This window comes from Myxine glutinosa, chromosome 11, assembly GCF_964187855.1.
Source record: "Myxine glutinosa chromosome 11, kmMyxGlut1.1, whole genome shotgun sequence".
Lineage (NCBI taxonomy): Eukaryota > Metazoa > Chordata > Myxini > Myxiniformes > Myxinidae > Myxine > Myxine glutinosa.
In genome coordinates, this window is record NC_136271.1 from 74,630,031 (window position 1) to 74,648,670 (window position 18,640).

Sequence of the window (18,640 nt, forward strand, 5' to 3'; positions counted from 1 at the left end):
TATATATACAGGGTGAGTCAGAAGTAGCACCAGATTTCTGTTTATATATATATATATATTTATATATATATATATATATATATATATATATATATATATATATATATATATATATATATATATATATATATATATACATTTCTATCAGTTGTTTGTTTGCCATTTGTATTACAGTGTACAAGAAGGTAGAAATAAATGAATGACATGTTTATCTAACCATTTATTCGGGGGAAAATTATTACGGAAGTGTAAGTGGATCCCGGAAAGTGGATCGGCCGCCGCGGTCCGATCGAGTGGCCGGCACGCTCCCCAGACCTTACACCTCCAGATTTCTTTCTTTGGGGGCTCATGAAAGACCTTGTTTATCGTGAAAAGCCTCGTACCATTCAGGAATTGAAGGCTCAAATCACTGCAAAGTTTGAGGAAATTGATATTGAACTCTGCAAGCGTGTGTGCCACTCTCTGCCTGCTCGGCTGCAATTGTGCATCGATCACGAGGGAGGGCACTTTGAAAATTGCAAGTAAAACAGCTTGGTACACTTCCGTAAGTTCTGAGGGTAAGGTAAAAGTCATAAAGTTCTGAGGAGATTGTGGCTGGCTCAATAGCGCAGTGGGCTGTTGACGCATTATCAACGGAGGTCCGTGGTTCGAGCCCGGCATTGAGTCAGAATTTTTTCACACTTAGCCCCTCGCAGGAATTTGATTCCTGTTTATAAAACTGTAGATGAATTAATCTTCAATGCATTTCTACTTATTCACACATACATATGCATACATATACTTACGCTAACATTCGGGGTCTGCCTAGCAGGCACGTAAGACATCGGCCATGATAAAGCTTGCAGTGTTAAGTGTGGAAAAGTTCTGAGGAGATTGCGGCTGGCTCAATAGCGCAGTGGGCTGTTGACGCGTTATCAACGGAGGTCCGTGGTTCGAGCCCCGCATTGAGTCAGAATTTCTTCACACTTAGCCCCTCGCAGGAATTTGATTCCTGTTCATAAAATTTTATATTATATATATATTGTTACGGAACCCCAACGTCGGCCTATGGTTCCCCTTCGAGGGGGGATTAAGCCCCTCGTCTGTTACTGACCGACGTGGTCCCGGGGGTATGACGCCACGCCCGGTCGGCGCTGGGTAGGGTTTTAGGCCCACGAGTCCTATGACCTAAATACCAGCGCTTCCCGGTACGTGAAGGAACACCCCCCGCTCATGGCCGCAGCGTAATGGATGTTGCGCCGAGCGAAGCGAACCGCGGCGTGAGCCGTTTACCAAGACTAGACCCGATCCTGGAACGTTGACCAAATCGTGCCACAGATATTCAATGAGGGAAAAGACAAAGACGACACGGATGTGAAGAAGAAGAACAAGACCAAAAGGGTTTGAAATACGAATATTATTTATTTGCTATTTACAATCAAAAGAAACCAAGGAGGAGGAAGGATAATAAAATAAAGCAGAAAGAGGGACGGACCAGAAGGACACAGTGAAAATTCTAGCTTACCTATTACAGTCTTAATTAATACCCAGGACAGAACAAACAAAAGGCAGACTCACACAAATGGGGAAATGGAGGCAGGAGTGAATGGCTGGACCGGGAGGAAGGTTCAGCTCGGACCAGAGGACGGCCGGGCCGGGGGGGAGCAGCCGCCGCCCTTCCTCAACAGCAACGTTGCCGTCAACGCTCAAGCTGCGGCGGTCAAAGCTGCGATGGTTTAAGCTGCTGCGGTTCAAGCTGCTGTGGTTCAAAGCTGGTGTGGTTCAAACTGCTGTGGTTCAAAGCTGCTGTGGTTCAAAGCTGCTGTGAATCAAAGCTGCTGTGGTTCAAAGCTGCTTTGGTTCAAAGCTGCTGTGGGGCATCCCTCTTTCCTCTCCTGGATCATGCAGCTTGGTGTCTCTCTCTGAAGCTCCTTTTTGTGTAACTCTTAGAACTCAATGGTTCGCTCTCCGTGCTTTCTCAGGACTCCTCTCTCAAACGCAACCACCTTCGACTCCCACTCATAACTCATCTCAAAGGCTTCCGCGCGTGCTTATATCGCCCTCGGGCGATCAAACCGCCGGCCTCCAGGACACGCCCATCCATCGGTGAAGTCGCCTCGGCCCTGATTGGTGGGCACGGGCTCTCTGGCTCCACCCTTGATGACGATCGGCGGGCCACGCCCTGGATTCGGCGGCTCCTCCCCCTTCTTCTCCGAGCCCACCTCGTGGCTAATGGAGTCGCGGTGAAAACCGCCCAGCAGCTGCGGCGAATGCAGTTGGCAATCGAGGCTTTGGGAATGGGGCTTTGGGAATGAAAATGAAAGGGGATCTATCTATTTGAATTTGGTGCAATGCAGTGTCAATTAATGGAAGACACAGCCTTAACCTACTACACAGAATAAGGAAATAACTACCAACAAGCAGGGAATCTATGATTGGCTAAACGTGATTGTATATGACCTAACTACGGGACGCACTTTGACCTTTATACACAACTGGAGGACGGAGGGTGATATCTTACAATGTACTTATACAATAAAAAAAACACAATCCTCATATCCACAACAATATATATATATATATGTATATATATATATATATAATTATATATATATATATATATATATATAATTATATATATATAATTATATATATATATATATATATATATATATATATATATATATATATATATATATATATATATATATATATATATATATATATATATATGTATATATATATATTAGGGTGGTGCTCAAAATAATTTTTTTAAAATATTTACTGGGACATGGCTTTATGTTGTTCCTTTTGTTCCAAAATGAAAAGACACCAAATATGAAAGCAATCTGATTTATTTAGGGGTGCCACATCAGCCTTCAAACTAAAGGTGTCTACAAAACTTTTCTATATATGGATCGAAAGGAAAACCAGAAGTTTGTTTTATGAAAATCCACCCTCCACTCACTTTCTTTGTATTCTAGCAAACACAAGTTACAATAGCTGCACAAATAGCACTATATTGCTATGAAAACTCAAATTCAATGATAACGATCCAAATGTTCAGTTCATAAAATGAAGAGACACTATATCACATAATATTAAAAAACCCAAATATAATGAGAAATGTAACTCCTATTTCTGGGCCTGTTTCACCACTGTTGCCTTCTTGGCATCGGGGTACATCTTCCTGTGAGCAGCAACAACTTGGAGCAGCGCTTGCTTTTGCTCTTCATCCTTTGTAAGGAGCTTATTGTAGTCTTGTATCAATGCGACACCCCTTTCTGCCCTGTCGTTCACCACGACTAAGCCACTGGCGGCTTTCTTTGCTTCCTGAAAGCTGGTTTCTTGCTCCCATGAACCAGGATCCTTATCCATCCAATCAGTTGGGGTCCCTAGGATGCTGAAGAAATGCTTGGTGTGTTTTGTTATGAGGCCAGCGATTGACAGGGCGGTTCCTCGTTTGATAGCTGGTCTCTTTGGAGAGGGGTTTTCACCGTCATTTTTCAATGCTTCAATCATATTGATCTTGCTTTCTTTGTCAATTCTGGTGTCAAAGAATGCAAATGCCACTAGTACTGGGCTCATGTACCACGTGTGGCGGCCAAGTGCCTTCAAGGCTGCCTGAGCCATCTTCTGATTGATTTGTTCAAACTTTTCCAACTTCTTGAAGAGGTTAATGTCATTCAGGGGAGCCTCAATAGCTTGTGGAGCCCGAAACCAAGCCTGTACATACACAAGGCAGACAAAAATGTTGAAGGCTCGGAGTTCTCTCGCCTCTCGAAGTGTCAAGTGGAACTCTGACCGAAACATGAACACCTGTAGTGAATATAGTGCTTTTGCCATCCATCTGGCTCTGTGCATTGCTCCTGGAGCCATGATCCGGATTCCACGAGGTGGGATTCCTCCCATGTAGATGACAGTCAGTTCTAGGAGTTCACCATAATCATCTCGTGGCTGCTGATCTTTCAAACACACAAGAGCAAATTCCAGAGCTTCATCCATCATGTCATTGTTCTGTGCAAACTCAGCTGCCGTATCAGGATCTGTGAATCCATTTTTTGGTTGGTGATGGGCAATGGACGGCCACTCCGCCTGAAACCGCTTAAAAAGCTGGATGTCAGGGCCTGATGAAGGACCGAAAAGAGTGGTGAAAACATCTCCCAGAATGATTTCGTGCGCACGATGGCGGCAAGCCAAATGAATTAGTTCAGTCTGTAGCTTCTTTTCAATGAAGACAGCAGCCCCTCCACGAACACCTGAATTGCTGGCCGTTGTGTCAAAAGACAAAGCCTTCACCTTGCCCACAAGGTTCCAGCTCTTCAGTGTGTCCACTACAGCGGTTGCCATAGCTTCTCCTCCCCCGTCAGGTAACTTGGGAACATTCAACAGCTGCTCCATTCCATGGTACTGGTTGGACACAAGGATTGGAAGACGATCCACCTTCACATGCACAAAATCTCCAGTGACATCGGGAAGAAGCTTTCCATCCCAATGGACCACTAAAGGACCCTGCACATTATGATGAAATGCTTCTTTTATTTCGTCCATGGTTTTGCATCGATGCATCATGCGATTCCGCCGCACTGTCCATCGGTTCAGTGCCACCTCTGCAGGATCCCATCCTACTGCTCTACAAATGGATGCCAAGTTGTGGACAGCCATTCGGTCACTTGTTTTCGTATGATCCAAAGAAGCTGCGACTTCAGGAGTGACAATGTTGATAGGCCTTCTTTTCTTGGGACGAGATATCCCACCATCAGATGATGAAGAACCAGCCTGTGCCATGGTCTCAGAGTCAGAGTCTGAATCTGTGACTTCCATAGCAGTAGCACCCTTCATGACCATTTCCTGTCTCTTATTTTCCTTCTCTGCCTTAGTCTTCTCCTTTTCTTCCCTTTCTTTCTTTCGCTTCGTTTTTGCTTCCAACACAGTGTCTACAGATCCCATTGAAGCCTTCCTCTCTGAGAATTGATCGGGAAGAAACTTCCTGTCCTCGGGGTTGGTGATTATGGCCTCCGAATCTGCATGCCTAAGATCAAACGTCTTCTCCAAGGAGGCCTTGAAGGATGCTTCCTTTTTCTCTTGGGTCGCACCACCCCGCTTTGCACCTTTTTGGAGGCTCCTCCATTCTTCATATAGCCTCTCCAAACGATGGATGCAGTGCTGCTTCGTCGTTGTAGGTAGGTGAGCTTTTTCCCAGAACTTCACAACCTCTTCAATGGTGAGGGTTGCACTCTCCCGGGCAGTGCGATTCTCCTTCTTCAGGTGATGGAAAAACAGGACAAGAGATTGATGCACAGTCGGGAGCTTGGCACCTTTGATGGCATCTCCAGAAGTGGACCCAATGAGATACACATTATCCTGAGCCCGAGTTTTCAATGAAACACTGGTACTAGCACATGCCATATCTGCAAAATACGCAAGAATGTGGGTAAAATCCTGTTAATTCTTACTCCACAGGGTCACTCTCTACAAAAGAGCCACAGTCAATAAGTTAGGCCTACATATTACACACTAAAAAAGCGTACCCCTGACCCCGGGAACCTGTACAAAACATGCATGAAAATTGCCCAGATAGTGATCATAGGAAGTCTCAAAACTGTATGTGTAATATATTGTATATAACTATATATATAATGTATAATGTGTATTTATGTATATTTATTATTTAATGTATATTTTATGTATAAATTTAATGTATATTTAATTATAATGTATATATATTGTATAACTATATATTTATTTATTATATTTAAATTTTAATATATTATATTTATTTTTAATATATTATTTAATGTATTATATTTGTCTATATTTGTATAATTGTCTATCGTATAATTGTATATACTAGGGCATGCCCGTACTATATATACTAGGGCATGCCCGTACTATATCTATATCTAAAATTATATCCCCCCCTCTATTTACATGAAATGGTTTGGTTCATGAAATGTTTTGGTCCATTCGCAACGCCAAAGCGAACGGCGAACGCTTTACATGAAATGGTTTGGTCCATGAAATGTTTTGGTCCATTCGCAACGCCAAAGCGAACGGCGAACGGCTTGCGAGTACAGTGACAATCCCCCCGGGGTTTTAATTAGTTTTAAAACATCGTTTAACGCCAACATAGCGCCAACATAGTTTGCCGACGGGAAATAAATGAATACGCTCTCAAATGTGCCATCCGAGGCAGAGTGTGTCCGCCACGTTCGGCACACGCGATAGCTCGCTGCTCGTTTTTTGGACATAGCTCGGTAAGTAATTGTCCGATTAATATGAAACCTTGAAAAGGCACATCCTCGGGTCCCCAGCAATATACCTGGCAAGTTTAAAGTATATCGGACCCGTGGTTGTCGAGAAACAGCGGTCACAGACAAACAAACGTACAAACGTACAAACAAACACACAGAGATTACTGGAATTATAGATAGATATCTAAAATTATATCCCCCCCCTCTATTTACATGAAATGGTTTGGTCCAAAGCGAACGGCTTGCGAGTACGGTGACAATCCCCCCCCTCTATTTACATGAAATGGTTTGGTCCAAAGCGAACGGCTTGCGAGTACGGTGACAATCCCCCCCCTCTATTTACATGAAATGGTTTGGTCCAAAGCGAACGGCTTGCGAGTACGGTGACAATCCCCCCCCTCTATTTACATGAAATGGTTTGGTCCAAAGCGAACGGCTTGCGGAGTTTGGTAAAGAAATCGCCATAGCTCGGTAACTACTTGTCCGATTAATATGAAACCTTGAAAAGGCACATCCTCGGGTCCCCAGCAATATACCTGGCAAGTTTCAAGTATATCGGACCGGTAGTTGTCGAGAAACAGCGGTCGCATACACACACACACACACACAGAGATTACTGGAATTATAGATAGATAATGTATAATATAATATATATTATTATTATTTAATGTATATTTACTATATATTTATTTTTAATATTATATTTAATGTATATATATAATTATGTATTTATTTTGTGTATATACAGCCCAAAAAATGGGAATTCCTATTTTTGCATGGGGGAAAATTCATCACTGATGTGGCACCCCTACATATTATTGGATTCCATTCAAATTTGGTGTGGTTTCCTTTGACACCAAAAGGAACAAAAATAGACCATGTCCCGGAGAAAATCTGCATTTTGATTTTTTGTAGCACACCCTAATATATATATTATACATACACACACACATATATACACACATATACACATACATACATATATATATTTTTGCGGTTCTGAGAAAGTGTACATATTTGATTAATAAAGGTTCTGCCCCCATAGTTAGTCCACGAGCAACACGTAGGTCACCTTAGAACGTTAGTTATTCCTTAGTATATGTGAGATACGGCTATTTCCAATAGTGATACCTGCGTTGTGTAAAATAAATAAATAAGTGTAGGCCCCGTTCATTCTGCAGCCCTCCCTCCAATCGACTCCAATGCACACCATCCAGTCTGCACCCCATGCCCCATTGCGCCCATCCAGTCTGCACCCCATTTCCCCTCGCATTAGGATGCTCAAACCAGCCCAAATGCCACGAGGTAAGGCCTGGAAAAGGGGTGGAGCGCAAGGGTGGGGGTGTGGCCACGTCAAGCAGACATCAAGGGCGGAGCTGGTAAGACCCCAACAACCAACCAGGGCTCGAGTGGGCATGGCTAAGGGGCGTGGTGAGAACGTGGCTGGGAGATTTGAGAGGGTTCGCTGGGCGGCGCTATGTAATCGCGCACGCAAAGCCCTTCATCAGGACTGTGCGCAGAGGACTCGCGTGATAAGGACTTATGCACTTACCAAGAGGACTCGCATGCATACGGAGTTGAAAAGGACTGACGCAGTGGCATGCAGCACCAAAGGACTCGCTGGGGGAACTTTGATGGTGAAAGGACTCGCAAGTGAAGAGCGTCAAAGGACTATTGGGAAAAGCGCTTTGTGAAAGGATTGTCACGTTGGCACTGGTGGAAGGACTTGATGGGTGTTTGGCTTTGGGGCTTGCTGAGACCGCCAGTATAACCGCCTAAGCCGGTTCGTTTATTACGTACGTGGCCGTGAGCCGTGGAATAACTGCCCAGCCTAGCTCACTCCCCCCCCCCCCCCCCAACATAATTGTCCGATCCGCGCCAACGACACGCGGAGATTTTGCCTGCCGTCTACCATCTTCACCGCCGTACGAGTTGGGGACCGGAGCGAGCTGTGGATGCCATCTGTGGACCCTCAACCCGACCATCTACAACCTCCGTGTGAGTCTGAGTCTGAGTGCGAACGGGCCCGTGTCCAGGGATAAGTTAAGACTGTTATAAGGTTGCCCTGTGTATCTGCTTCTTCTTCTTCACTGTACATTGCTCCTTCTTCTTCTTCTTCTTCTTCTTCTTCTTCTTCTACTTCATTGTACAATGTGTGTGTAATAAATTACTTGTTCTTCCTGTTTCCTCTTAATTCGACCGTCTTAGTGATTTTTCCATCAGGTAAGCATGGCACGATTAGGAACCGCTCCAATCGGGTTAGTACCTGTTAACGGTCCGAATCACGGCTCGCTATCGCTCGGCGTGTCCACTAAAACCGTGGTTTGGGTGGGGTTATTTCCTTGCTTCCCGGGAGGCGCTGGTACTTAGGTAATAGGACTAATTCGACCTACCACCCTATTCAGCGCTGACCGGAAGGAACGTGATAGCCCCGGATCGCGTCGGCTAGTAAAATGACAAGGGGATTAATCCCCCCCTTAGTAAGGGGAAGGCCGACGTTTGAAATCTGCAACAATTGGTAGTCAGGAGTGGGGATTTGGAACCTGGGACTAAATTTTTTAGACCAAATTTTGGACACCAATTGTGCATATTGGCCGCAACAATTGGTGTCAGGGGAGTGGGATTTGACCCGAAGTGCGCCTAACGCACTCAAAATTACAAGCGGCCGAAATTTTATTAACATCTAAATTAAATCGTGCCATGGATAGCCAAGGCGGTCGGATGCCGGTGGGGGTAGAAGAGGAGATAGAGGAGGAATTAGAGTTAACCCAGGACCCCCGGGAAGAATTGGGAGAAATGGAGGATGCAATGAATGAGGGTGCAGCAGTAGAGGTGGCAGGCGAAGAAAATGGCGGCGCCTCGCACATGGCCGCGGTAGCCGAGCCCGCTGTACCAACAGGCTTTGACATGCAGCAGTTCATAGCACGGTTCAGCCAATATATGGCAGAGTCAAAGTGCGACTGAAAAAAGAAGTAGGGAAATGAAAGAAATAAGGGACGAGGTAAGGGGTAGCAGGTTTGAATTGACCGAAAGAATGGGTGGTCACCTGAAACAAATGAAAGATGGGTTAAATAATTTGGAAAACAAAATGGTGGAGTAATTGGGAAATCAAATTGGGGGATTAGAAAGCAAATTGGGGGGATTAGAAAACAAATTGGGGGGCTAATTGAAGGACATGGGGGGCCAAATGAAAGAGGGGTTAGCGGGGTTGGAAAACAGGATGGCCACCCAAGAGAACCAAATGGAAGGAATGATAGTCCGTGGGCTGAGTAGGGTTTACATGCACCCCCCCCACAACAACTTCCCGGGTATGTCCATGTACCCCCCACCCTAGGGGTTAGGAAAAACCATGTTAACAGAAAAAAAACTCATTCTCTCATAGTTTGACCTCTGGTGACCTCATTAGAGACCTCATTTGCATATAACACATATCATTGCAAAGAGTGTCCCAGGACAAACATTTTGAGGGGTCATATGCAACCATAGGATGACGAGGTAAAAAGTTATGGCCATTTGAATTTCGCCTACCCCTAATTTTCGGAAATCACTGAAACAGGGGGGGTAACATCAAAATATGCGTGGGAGGTACCTTGGGAATGAGTTTTTTTTCTGTTAACATGGTTTTTCCTAACCCCTAGGGTGGGGGGTACATGGACATACCCGGGAAGTTAAGTTGTGGGGGGGGGTGCATGTAAACCCTACTCAGCCCACGGACTATGAAGGACGGGTTATTGGGGTTGGAAAACAAAATGGGGGGCCAATTGAGGGAAATGGGTGATAAATCCGCCCGGGAAATAAAACAAATGGGGGATCAATTAGAGGAGGTAAAAAACGGGCTGGAAAGTAAAATGGACGCCCAAAAGAACGAATTGGAACAAATGAGGGTGGCATCTAGGAGGGAAATAGAAGAAATGGGGGAGGAAATAAGGTGAGGGGTGAGCGAGGAGGTCGTGGGGGTACGCGACGAGGTAAAGCAGTGTGAAGAGCGCGTGGAGAGAGAGGTGAGGAAGAGTACGGCTCGGTTACAAGGGGGTATAGAGGAGCTGACGCGGGAAGTAGAGAAGCTGACGGTGGGACAGAAAGAGTTAGGGGAGCAAGTGGGTAAGAACACGGCCGTGATAGGGGTGCTGAAATCAGCACAAAAAGAAATAAAAAAGGAACTTATAGCGACGAAGAAAGAGTGCCAGATGGTACACGAGGGGCTGACAAAGAGGTTGGATGAGGTGGTAGAGACGTTGGGGGTAAGGGAACGAGAAATCAGGACCCATATAGAGACGACCAAGGTGGCCTTAGAAGAAGAAATTGTGGGGGCGCACCAGGAAACAGAGTGGGTGAAACAAAAGTTGGAGGAGGTAGAAGAGGGGGTGAGTGAAATTAAAAAGAGACAGAGGGAGACTAAAAATGAAATAAAGGAGGAGGTGATAGAATTTGTACAAGGTCTGTGTTCACATCGTGATGACGTGTTTGCTAACCAAATAAAGAGCTTGCAGGTGGCGGAGGAGGAGCGAAGAAGAGGAAGCGCCGAGGTGAGTGGCGATAATGTCGGAAATGTATATGGTGTGAGGGGAGGTTCAACGAGCTTGGGGGCTGGTCCAGACCCAGGCGTTCGTGAGAGGCCAATGCTAAGGTGTGTGACTGGTCCGGAGTGTGTGGAGAGAGAGTGTGCGCAGGGATGTCCGACCATGGGGAGTGTGAGAGGTGTTGGTGAGCCGGAGTGTGCGAGGATGGAATGGGTAGCGGGTTGCGACGAGGCAACCCAAGCATCAACACCAACAGGGATAGTCTTTAGAGGGATGGGGGACGCACGCGAGCCCCCGGGAAACAGTGTACTGTGGGGGCTCGAACGGTTCGGCCCCGCGTTAATTCTGCAGGGAGCGATGCACGGGGTCTGGCCAACGGGCAGCCATAAGGTTACACTCGCGCCGTATGACGGCAAGAGTGATTTGAGGGCGTACCTGGCGCAATTCGACCATGTGTGTAGGGGGAACGGTTGGAATCTGGACGAAGGTGGAGTACACCTTGTGGGGGCGCTGCGCGGCGCTGCGGCGGAGGTTCTGATGGCCTTACCACCGGGTGCTATCACCCTGCCAGACCTCCGTGCGGCCTTGATGAATAGATTCGGTATTGAACAGCAGAGCGAGCTTGTTAAAGCTCAGCTCGCGGTTTGAAATAGAAAGCCCCAGGAGACCATCCGGGAGCTTGCCGATGACATTCGCCGTGCAGTAGGGATTGCACATACAGACATGGCGGCGGCCTCCCAGGAAAGCCTGGCGCTGGACCATTTAATCCAGGCCTTCCCGGACCCCGAGCTTCGGCAACAGCTCACCATGTGGCGCCCGCGGACCTGGAGCCAGGCGGCCGACGCTGCGGCCCGTTGGGAAGCAGCGAGGCCCCTGGCCCGGGGAAGCGAGCGTCACGCAGTGGCGGTGCGCCAGGTAGGGCCCATGGCTGGTGGCGGCCCCCTGAGGGGGCCTGCCCCCGAAAGGGGCCCTGGCCTGGAAAACATGGTCCGAAGGCTGGTGGACCAGCGCCTGGCAGGATCTGGACCATGGCAGGCGGCTCCGGAGGTGGCCCCCGGTAGGCCACGGACAAATGCCCCAATTAGGACCGTCGGGGGGGGGGGGGGGGGGGGAATTTGGAATTCTGGAGGCACGCACCTTACCAGGTGAGGTGTTTTAATTGTAGCCGGCTGGGTCACCGTGCGTGGGAGTGTCGAGCTCCGTGCCGGGACGGACCCCGGCAGCCGAGACCATCAACTCCACCTCGTACGGGTCGGACTAGCCGACCCCAAACACCCCCCCGCCAGGGCCCAGGAAACTAGTAAGTGCCGAGCATACAGGGCCGTGTTTGGTTGTAGGGGATGGTGAAGCGCCCTCATTGACGCGACAGGTCATCTATTGTGGCCAAATTGGTACAGGTAGCCCAACAATTCGGTGCAAAATTGCCGGCGTGGGGGTAGACGCCGTAGTGGACACAGGAGCTAGCGCCACGATCATCAGCCCTGTGATCCGTAATTCGAGTGCAGACGGCTGGGATAAAATCCAGCGTCTGGAAAATCATAGTTTGCAGTTGGCTACTGGGGTAACGGCCCCCATCATAGGGCATGGTTTTGTAACCCTCAAGTTGGGGTCGGTAAAGAGGGAGATACAAGTTTTGGTGGTGGAGGTGTGCGACCCATGCCTTATAGGGTTGGATTTGTTGACTGCCAGCGGTTGTAAAATCGATTTGTGCCCAGGGACCCTGCAAGTGGGAATAGATGAGCTGCCATTGAGAGGAGTGAGCACGGCCGAGAGGACGGAGCTGGAGGCTTCTGAGGCCGTGACCATTCCCCCGAGGGCCGAGGCAATAGTGCCGGCCCAATGGCTAGCTCGCCCAACATGGCAGAAGTCCTGCGGCCTAGTCAAACCGGTGGCAGCGCAGTCCATTCCGGGTTTAGTCGTGGGCCGCACCCTCGTAAAAACGGACGGGCCGGTGGTGGCCGTCCGAGTAATTAATATTAGTACGGAACCACGCACTATAGTATGGGGCACGGAGGTAGCCGGCTGCACCCCAGTTAATGAAGTCGCGCTAGTGAGGGACCAGAACGTCCAGCCGAGCCGGCCCCAGAGGGAGTCTTCAAAAAGTACTAGGAATTGGCCCGATCCCATTTGTGAGATGGTAAATCGAAGTAGTGTAGAGTTGGAGGGTACCCAGAGGGAGGCCTTACACAAACTAATTGAATCCCATTTGGATATCTTCTCCTTGTCCTCCGAGGATATTGGACGTACGGGCCTGGTGAAACATCAGATCCACACCGGTGAGGCCCGGCCTCTTCGTCAGCCCGCCCGACGGCTCCCTTGGAGCAAGAGGGAGGAAGCTGACGAGCAGGTAGAAAAAATGCTCGATGCAGGTATCATCAAGCCCTCGGGAAGTCCTTGGATGTCACCTGTTGTGTTGGTCAACAAGAAAGATGGGACCACGCGTTTCTGCATGGACTATCGCCAGCTGAACAACGTGACACTCAAAGACTCATATCCCCTGCCAAGAATTGACGATACCCTCGATGCCGTTGCGGGGCTCAAATTGGTTCTCAACCTTGGACCTCAAGAGTGGGTATTGGCAGGTGGAGATGCATAAGGCAGGGAAGGAGAAAACGGCATTTTCCACAGGTAAGGGGCTGTATCAGTTCACTGTGATGCCGTTTGGTTTGTGTAACGCCCCCGCCACCTTTGAACGATTGATGGAGCATGTACTGGGTGGCATGCCATGGCAGGCGTGCCATGGCAGTCATGCCTGGTGTACCTGGATGACGTCCTGGTACATGCAAAAACATCCCCCCAAGCCATAGCTAATTTGGACCAGGTGTTTGGGTGCCTCAGACAGGCAGGGTTGAAATTGAGTCCGAGTAAATGCACTTTGTTTGCTAAAGAGGTGGTCTATCTAGGTCACGTCATTGGTCGCGAGGGGGTAAAAACAGACCCAGGCAAAATTACAGCGGTAGAGGAGTGGCCCGCACCTCGTACCATCAAGGAGGTGTGGGGATTTTTGGGTCTCTGCTCCTACTACCGGCGCTTTGTGGCAAAATTTGCGGAGTTGTCCCGTCCCCTTCACCGGCTTACGGAGAAGGGGATGAGATTTAATTGGACCAGGGAGTGCCAAGAGGCCTTCCTAGCATTGAAGGGGTGTTTGACATCCGCAACCATTCCAGCTTACCCCACTAGTGACGGGACATTTACCCTGGACACGGATGCAAGCCAGGAATGATTGGGCGCAGTTTTGTCCCAGACACAGGGGGGCGTGGAGAGAGTGATCACGTATTACAGTCTGGCCATTAGGCCCGAGCGAAATTATTGCGTCACTCGTAAAGAGTTATTGGCTATGCTGGCTGCCATGAGCCATTTCCACTCATACCTGTACGGGCGGAAATTTCTGGTTCGAACTGACCATTCCTCCTTGCAATGGCTCCTCCGGTTCAAGGAACCTGAGGGCCAAATTACAAGGTGGTTGGAAAAGTTGCAGTAGTACGATTTCAGTGTGACCCATAGGGCCGGGAAGGCCCATGGGAATGCCGATGCACTCTCTCGACGTCCTTGTTTGGGGGAAAACTGTAAATTTTGTTCGAGACACGAGGAGAGGGAACAATTGGCAGACTCCACCCCTACCCTCGTAGTCCGTGCAACCCGGGTGAGAGGGCCAATTTTGCCACTAACCGCAGATGAAGAATTCGGAACATTGGCTTGGAGCACTACCCAGCGGGAGAATCCCGTACTGGGACCGGTGTACGAATGGGTTAGATTGGGGCAACGGCCTAATGGAGAAGAGGTCACCCCCCTCGGGGCGCCAACAAAGGCATATTGGGCTCAGTGGCAAACCCTGGAATTGAAAGACAACATCTTATATCCCAAGTGGGTGGAGGTTCCCTCTGAGAGAACTTCCTGGCTGGTGATAGTTCCAGATAAATTTAAGAACATCATATTACAGCAGGTGCATGGTACCCGCTCCGGCAGCCATTTGGGCAGGACAAAGACAACATCTCGGGTCCGCCGGAGGTTCTATTGGGTAAATATGGGGCGCAATATACAGAACTGGTGTCGGATATGCGACGCCTGTACTGCTAAAAAGGGACCAGCATAGAGGATGAGGGCCCCCCTTCAATTACACCAGTGGGGGCCCCCCTTGAGCGGGTGGCTATGGATATTCTAGGACCACTACCCCGCACCCGCCAAGGTAACAAGTACATCCTCGTTGTAATGGACTGTTTCACCAAGTGGCCGGAGGCCTATGCCCTCCCCAACCAAGAAGCCGGGGTGGTAGCACAGGCCTTCGTGGAAGGATTTGTATGTCGGCATGGGATTCCGGAGGAGCTGCACACCGACCAGGGTCGAAATTTTGAAAGCCAATTGTTAAAAGATGTGTGCAGGCTCCTGTCAATTAGGAAGACACAGACAACGCCCTTAAGACCTCAATCTGACGGGATGGTGGAAAGATTCAACAGAACCCTGGTTCAACAATTGGCATTGTTCACCACCACCCGTCAGGACGACTGGGACGAACATCTCCCGTATTTGTTAATGGCATACCGAAGCAGCCAGCACGGGGCCACCGCATGCAGTCCAGCATTGCTTATGTATGGGCGGGAGTTGCGGGCTCCCGCCGACTTGCTATGTGGTCCCGTGCCAGAGTACACTGATACACCGCCGAGGGAGGGCTATGCACGTCACTTGGAGGAAGGCATGGAGAGGGTCCATGCCTTTGCATGCCACCAGCTTCAGCTGGCGGGTGCCAAGATGAAGCACAGGTACGACCACCGGAGCCAGGGGAGTCAGTACGCTCCGGGGATGAAGATCTGGTTCTTCAATCCCCGGAGGCGGAAGGGCAGGTATCCTAAGCTCACCTCTCCCTGGTACGGCCTGTGGGTCGTCCTGTCGCAGATCTGTGACGTGGTCATTAAGATCAAAATGGGGCCACGAGCCCTCCCTCGGATCGTCCACGCCGACCGGTTAAGACCCTACACCGGCGAGCAGGCGCCCTCATGGATAGCCTCGGCTTTCGAGGCCGAGGCAGGACCCAGTACCTCACATGATGGGGGCTCATAGTGCGAGAGGACTGAGGGTGATAGTGGGAGATAGTGTCCTATGTAGAGGGATGGTAGCTCTACCATCCCTCACATCAATTGGGGCAAAGGAGCTATAGGAGTATGGGGTTTGGCAGTGAAAGCTCGCCGAGGGCGGGCTAGGATAATTGTTAGGGACTTAGAAGTGACTTTAGGAAACTGACAATTAAGTAGAGACATTGTACGAGTAGTGGGGACGTAGTCAGATTAGATGGATGATAATGACGAGGGAAGTGCTTAGTATAAGGGAAGACGGGGAAAGCACAAGTATTAGAGGAAAGGAGATAGTTAGATGATGCTGTGTGTGTGTGAGTGTGAGGATGCGCTTTAGGCGCAAATGAGGAATTGAGAATGAGAGTCTTTGTGGTGAGAGTGAGCAAATGAGGCATTGGTCGTGTGTGTGTGTGTGTGTGTGTGTGTGTGTGTGTGTGTGTGTGTGTGTGTGTGTGTGTGTGTGTGTGTGTGTGTGTGTGTGTGTGTGTGTGTGTGTGTGTGTATGTATGAGTAGAGTGTTGTGGACAAGTGTAAGTGTATTGAGTGATTGGCTTGCATGGGGTGCAAGTGAGGATACTGAGTGGTGTGGAATAAATGGTGTGGAGTAAATGGTGTGTGGAATGAGTGGTGTGGAGTGCATGGTGCGAAGGAGTGGATGGGGGAAGATGGACCCCTTCACGAATACCTGGGGAGGGTAGTTTAAAGTTAGGTAGAGGGAGTAGGTAAATTGTTGGATATTGACATCTGTGGTGCAGGGAGTAGCAAGTTGTTGCTTTGAGGGGTGCATGAGTCTGTGGAGATGGCTGGGCATGTGGGCTTAATTAGTGAGCATGGTTAAATGGGCACTCCGCCACTGGTAGTCTCTCGGCCAGGTGAGGCCGCAGGTAGGCTCTGGGAGCCAGGTAGTGTTCAGACTAGAGATCAGCGTGGTCCAAGGATCCGAGGAGAGGACCCGGGTAGCCCAATGCCAGAGAGGGCATCACGGGGTGAGAGAGCCAGGAGGGCCTTCCCCAGGTTAGGGAAGTCCCAGGAGCTAGGCAAGCTCGGGGGCGACTCCAGTGGCGGAGGTGTGTAGGTAGGTAGACCTGCTGGTAGAGCCACACGACCCAGCCCCGAAATTGTGCGAGGGCACAGTGAGAAAAAATGGGGGAGTGAGACCCCAAATTGGGAGGCACCACAGGATGGTCAATGGGAATTGGTTTTTAGAACCATATAGTGTAAAGTGGCCAATTGGATTGGCAGGGCAAGACCCCGGGTAGTGTAAAGTGAGTTAATGTCAAGTAGAGGATAGTTAGGATGAAATCTCTTCGCACCATCCACATCCACTGACCAAGGTGACAGGACTCCACACCAGGTTTTTGCAAATGTTTGGAATGAAAGACGCATCATGACATGGGTGAGACATTGTGTGATATTCCATTCCTTCCTTCTTGGGAGGGATTGGCTAACGGATTTGGAATTAGGGGGTAGATATGGGAGACAAGACGGTAGAGACGGAATTTGTAAATTGTAAATACGGGGAAGGGCAAGGGTAGTGTAGATTGACATGGGGGGTGACGAACCGCTAGGGACGAGCTTTCTCCGCTCGCTCTCCCGCCCCCTCATATTGCAATCCCTTGCATGACGTGTACCCTTGCGGCCTTGCCCCAGCTAACCTCTGCTTTATCTTCCTCCCCACCCATGGGCCGATTACCTTTTGTTGAGGGGAGTGTTGAGGGGAGTGAGTGTGCAGGTGTCCTGAGCTGTGCGGCTGCACTATTGCGCTGCACCCTGCTGCCTGTTGCCTGCACCGGTACACCATATGGACCACACGTTCTGTGGCCTGGCACCTTTGCCTGGGCAGACAATCGCGGCAAACATTACCTTGCCCTGCGGAACACTGTTCTTTAAGTGGCCCCAATGCCATGCAGTCGGACCACCTAAGCTGGCCCTGCTGGCCAAAATAAAAAGCGGACACGTTTTGTGCACTTTTTATTAAATTCCTTTTGGTGTGTCAGGACAAGAAGACTTTAAGCTTTGACGATGGCACACCGAAGACGAAGCAGGAAGACGTCGCAGCCCAGCAGCCAGCCAAGCACAAGGCATCATTCATTATTTTTGAAATGTGATTGTGCATTTTGATGATTGTGAATTTTTGGTGCTTTTTGTGCATTTTGTTTATTTTTGTGCATATGGGTGTATGGTGTATTGGTGCAGTGCAGTGCATTCGGTGTTTCCTCTTTTCAAAAATCTCTATTCTCTCCCACAAAAGTACAGGTTCTGGATTGTAGTATTGTAAATAAGTAGTAGTCTTGTAAATAACATGCTCCCCACCGGCTTTATGTGTAGTTTGAGGATTCTTTCCGTAATTCGGTTAATTGTGGGCATGGGTCTGTTAGATTGTACACAACGCAGTAGGTGGGACATATCTAGTGTTTAAAACTGTCGCACTCAGGGTGTTAGGTTATATGTAGAAGGAAACTACACCTAAGTGTCACACTAATTGTTAAAAAGTAGTCCTGACCCTTGTATCAGAACCGGTCGGGCTCACTGGTATGTGGGTTCGGCTCGGGGACGAGCCTGGCAATGGAGGGGTGCAGTGTTGCGGTTCTGAGAAAGTGTACATATTTCATTAATAAAGGTTAAAGGTTCTGCCCCCATAGTTAGTCCACGAGCAACACGTAGGTCACCTTAGAACGTTAGTTATTTCCTAGTATATGTGAGATAAGGCCATTTCCAATAGTGATACCTGCGATGTGTAAAAGAAATAAATAAGCGTAGGCCCCGTTCATTCTGCAGCCCTCCCTCCAATTGACTCCATTGCACACCATCCAGTCTGCAC

The 18,640-nt window shown here is 48.8% G+C and overlaps 1 protein-coding gene across 1 annotated transcript in view; it reads left to right on the forward strand.

The window, feature by feature from the left end:
• VPS13B (vacuolar protein sorting 13 homolog B) overlaps positions 1–18,640 on the forward strand; it is a gene marked incomplete in the record, with an annotated part of 603,006 nt that overhangs the window by 353,107 nt on the left and 231,259 nt on the right.